General features: G+C 37.9%; 1 non-coding gene across 1 annotated transcript; it reads right to left on the bottom strand.

Annotated features, from left to right (window-relative positions):
- Positions 1-220: 220 nt before the first annotated feature.
- On the bottom strand, positions 221-327 carry LOC111725876. The gene has a single exon (XR_002773821.1). It is a non-coding gene; the product is annotated as a U6 spliceosomal RNA (small nuclear RNA).
- Positions 328-5,048: the final 4,721 nt, after the last annotated feature.

Genomic DNA, 5,048 nt, shown 5'->3' with positions numbered 1-5,048 from the left:
AGTGCTGTGAACATGCTGAAAAGTTTATTTTTCCTTTAGGTAAAATCAATTATTATAGTAAACACCCCAATAGCCATAGATCCTCTCTTTGCAAAGCCGAGTGCCTAGACACGTACTGCTCTCTCTCCCCTATTGCTAGCACTGACATCAGGATAAAGATGACCTCTGTCCTCTCATTTTGTCCTATCAGGTTTTTTCTTTCTTTTTTTTTTTTTTTTAAAAAAATATGGAACGCTTCACGAATTTGCGTGTCATCCTTGCGCAGGGGCCATGCTAATCTTCTCTGTATCGTTCCAATTTTAGTATATGTGCTGCCGAAGCGAGCACTCAGGTTTTTTCTTTAATACTGGTTTGTTTTTTATACAGAATCCTAAAATAAAAAGAAACATAGATCTTTACATTTACTTTTATTTCTGTTTACTATATAAATATGACTATATATATTTTTTGTGTTAGATCCATTTTTCTTTGCTCAATATTTTTTAAAAGGAAATCACTTCCAAACAGATACAAAATGATTTATTTAGGGATGGCACCTCTGGCTCAAAGGAGTAGGGTGCCGGCCCCATATGCTGGAGGTGGTGGGTTCAAACCCAGCCCCGGCCAAAAACTGCAAAAAAAATTAAAAAAAGATTTATCCAAAGTATAAACTTGCCATTATCCATTATTCACTTTAATTAATTTAACCATTTCATCAATAAGAGATCGGCATCTAAGTATTTAAAAGACTATACCTCAAATCAAATGACAAAGTAAATTGTTCCAGTACTTGGAGAGCTTTATTTGCAGACACATTGCCCTGGTGTCAGTAAAGAAGGAACTGAATATCACACTTAGAAGATATTTCATTAATTGGTTGAAATTACCACTCTGAGGGATTACTAATTTGCAACAATTAGATAACTTTACAGTAAACACTGTCCAAATTTAGCTCTTGCTCCCCCCAAAAGTTGAGTGTACTGACATTGAACATTTTATCAAGGTACTGACATTGAATGTACGCTGGATTTTTTGCATAAAACTTTTAATTTTATATCCATTTTCTAGTCAGGTATTGGAGTATATTTACTTTGAAATATCAAATCTACTGTCTCACTGTCATGCAAAAGAGTTACGTATTGTCATTTAAATGCACAATAGGTTAGCCTTTGCTTTTTGGAATCTAGAATATCGATTTTAAATGGAAATAGCCATTATTCACATTACAATAGTGAAAAAAAGACGGGGATTGATGACACTTTTGCTATCCGTAGGAGATTGCTCTAATACTGATATATTTTCCCCTTATTTTGCACAAATAGAAGACCAATTTTTTCTAAGTCAGCTTGGTTTTAAATATATACATAGTTAAACAATGTTACGAAGTTTAAGTCTGGGGAACATTTGTAGAATTAAGAGCTGCCTTGTAATGATAAGAACTGTTGGAAACCTTAATATAGACACATAAAAGTTATGTACGTTGAGCTTAACATTTGTTACAATGAAGTAAATATATCTATAATGCTTGAACAATGCTCTCTCTCTTCTTTCTTTTTTTCTTTATAAGTGCCCATATTTATACATCTTCCCCTCTACTTCTTCGACAGGACAGATAGGCATCACGAACACCATTGTGTGTATTTTCAGCATGCACAATGTTGTTTTGTTTTGTTTTTTTCACTTTTCTTTTCAACTCCACACTGTTTCTATAAGGCTCATTCCTCTGCCCTTACTTCTGATTTAATAACATCCTTCACTTGGCTAATCTTTAGCACATCACTCAGTTTTTTAATGATCATAATTATAGCTTGAAAACACTTTAAAGTTTACAAAGATACAATCTAATTATATAATCATATTATATTTATGAACAGTCTTATATGTAAGAGAAGCTGAAAAGCATTTTCCACTGTGAACCTTACAGGAACTTAATCCTTAGCCTTTCTTCTCCACCCTTCTTTCTAAGCATAAATTGCCCAGCCAGTTACTACTAAACCACAAGAAAAAAGCACTCTTCTCAGAGCTGTTTTGGTCCACTGGTGAGAGGAGAAGCAGCTCTCCAGGGAGGGAAGGTAAGGATGGGGCACTCAGGCCACCATCTCAGTGCCTCCTACTTTAATTTTGTCCCATGTGATTGCTCACACCTGGGTAGGAGGGATGACCCACCACTCTGCCAATCAGAACTTAGCATCTCAACTGTAAAAGGCCGTAGAAGACTCTCTAGCCTGGTAACAAGTACAACAGAGTCTTGAAGGTGACCTAAAGAAAAAAATCCTTAAGACTAATTATCATGCAGTGTGCCTTCCACTTGATAAGCTCCCAGGAGTTCCACACGTGCATTAAGACTCTAGAAAAAGTATCCAATGTATTCAGCCCTACTATGAAACTAATTTATAGCTTTCATAGAAAAGCTATAACCCAATTTTAGCCCAGGAACATGGGGAGAGGGGAGAGGGAGTGGAGGGGAGGGGAGGTGGAGGGAGGGTGATTGGCGGTATCATGCCTATGGTTCATTCTATAAGGTTACATGTGAATCTCTCTAAATGTAGAGAGAGAGATATAAATGTCTTAACACAATAACTAAGAAAAAGACATGAAGGCTATGATAACCAGTTGGATGAAAGTACTTCCAATTGTATTCAGAAACAGTACATTGTACCCCATGATAGTATTAATGTACACTGTTATGATTTAATAAAAAGAAAAAAAGACTCTAGTTCCAGAGGGAACTCTGAACCACGAGGTAAGCCTGACTCAGTGGTATAAAAGAAAACCACTGGCCATAACCCTCACCTCTTTGCCTGCTTGCCCTGGATGAGGCCAATGGAGGCCCACTCTTCGACTATGGCAAAATTATCCTACACTGTAAACTTTCTTACTCTGTAAGCCAATCTTTTTCTTCCTTGGTAATCTTTTTTTCATGCTTGCCTTACTGTGGGGTGCCTCTTCGTTTTTTGGTCAAGAGGGCTTCAAGAGCCAAGGACCCAGGCACCTGCCTGCAACTCCAACATTTTAGGACCCCCCAGGCAGCTGCCTTGAAACCCAACACCTATACTTTGACACTTTTGGTATATTATAATCACTCTAATAATTTGAGTAACTCCATTTTTCCACAGGGTCTATCTTGGGTATAATGTTCCAAAATACCATCACTACCTCTTGCTACAAAATTATAGACTAAATAATCTGTAAGAGAACTGATGTTATCTTAATCTAATTTGGAAATACAATTTACTTATATATTTAATTTGAAAATAAAAATATAAATAATTTAAATAGTGGAAGTTTATATCAAAAGTAGGTCTCCTTACAATTAAAAGCTCCAGGGAACCCCTTTTCAATGTGTAAGAATCCACTTTGAGGTTTGCATGGTAATTTTCAAAAAGAAAATAATTATGTCAAAATTAACAGGATGGGCAATTTTCACAATAAATATGAATTTAGAGAAATGCTATCAATAAATAAGTACATGTGGTACTTAGGTATTTCTTGCTAAGAGCCTCAGCGTTGGAGTGGAAAATTGAGAACACCTGCTACATCCACACAGGTTTATAGACCACTGTCCCAAGATGACTTAACTATTGTTCTGGGAAATTCTTGCCCTGGAAGATAATGATGCAGAGTTCCCCTGTTCAGAGCTGGACAGAGACACCCCCTCCCCCACCACCACCAGTTTCTAGGCCCTGGGTGAGCTCAGAAATAAGTCTCCATCAGATCTCCATCTCTAGGCACACAGGCCCTTTCCAGGCCACATTCTCTGGGCTCCAGCAAGGTCATGAAAAAAAGCAGCCTGATCCTGCTGGTGTGGGGATGGGGAGCACACACCTTGCTGCTTCTCCTGGGTCAAAGACTGCAAGGACCTCATTCCTCTGCAATGTGTCTTTCAATGCAAAACTCCCAAAGTAATCAACTATGGTTTAATAAATATATTATTTTTCCAAAAAAAAAAAGAAAAAAAAAACTGCTACACACACTCACTTCAAAATACTCCCCTCAGAAGCTACACACCTCCTCCAGTGCCCAGCCCACCCCTCAGAGCACGTTTGGAACTCTTTTCCTGGAATGACTCTTTTCAGCAGTCATTGTACAAGGTTGGACAACTTCAGGAACTTGCCACATGCTTACCTTGGCGGCACTGTACGAACAACTTGGTAAAGTTTCATAACTATGGTATGTCATTGTCTCACAGCTGTGTTTGTGTCAATGTACAGTGGTGTCCTGCTGAGTGGCAGAGTTCATTGTTGTGTGTTTTTATGTGCCATATATTGACAGCTCTATGGTCATTCCAGAAAAAGAGTTTCAAAATGCCTTGGAAGGGTGGATTAGGTGCTGGTGTCTGTGCACATCTTCCCAAGGGGAGTACGTTGGAGGTGACCATATGTAGCACTTTTTTCTAGGATGAGTTTGCAAACTTAAATGTCAGACCTCGTATTTACACAGATATATACTTTGAAGGTGACTGTAGTGATATTCAGCAATGAGGTATGTAGCAGTTTGCCCGCATGAGTTCATGAACTTAATTGTCTACTCTCATACCAGGAAAATAACTCACCTGAACAGAGGTTTTTCTGTTTTCTAAAGCAAGTTTAATTCCCAAGGCATACTTGAGGATCTTCACCTGGCTGTGCCCATTGATCCTAAATGAACTTTCCCCAATCCTAATTTTAAAGTGGAAGAGAGTTTCTTGCCAGTGAGACTGTGGCAGTGATATCAGCTCTCCCAGCTGGCCACTGTATCCTAGAAAAATGAGAACACTGAATTCAGTGAGGCGCTTCGAAAAATCATGAAACACTTCTTCATTTTTGTCATCTAAATGGGAATAATTATTATACCTGTGTCCATGTTTTTGTGAGAACTAAATGAGATAATAAATTTACATGCTTAGAAAGTGCTAGCCATCTAGTAGTTTTCCATAAAAGTTAGTATTTAATTAGTGAATTTTGGGTACCTAGCAAGGCACTAAAAACACCCCGTATATCTTTCTGGCTTAAAATTCTGTATTTGTTCCAGTATTTTTCCGGTGACAATTTTTAGTCACAACGCATTTCCGATTGCAGGAGCTTGACAAA

The sequence above is a fragment of the Otolemur garnettii genome, unplaced genomic scaffold (assembly GCF_000181295.1).
Source record: "Otolemur garnettii isolate 467f Iridium unplaced genomic scaffold, OtoGar3 scaffold00002, whole genome shotgun sequence".
NCBI classification, from domain to species: Eukaryota; Metazoa; Chordata; class Mammalia; order Primates; family Galagidae; genus Otolemur; species Otolemur garnettii.
The sequence above is the reverse complement of the archived record's forward strand: the minus strand, read 5'-3'. Positions and strand labels throughout refer to the sequence as shown.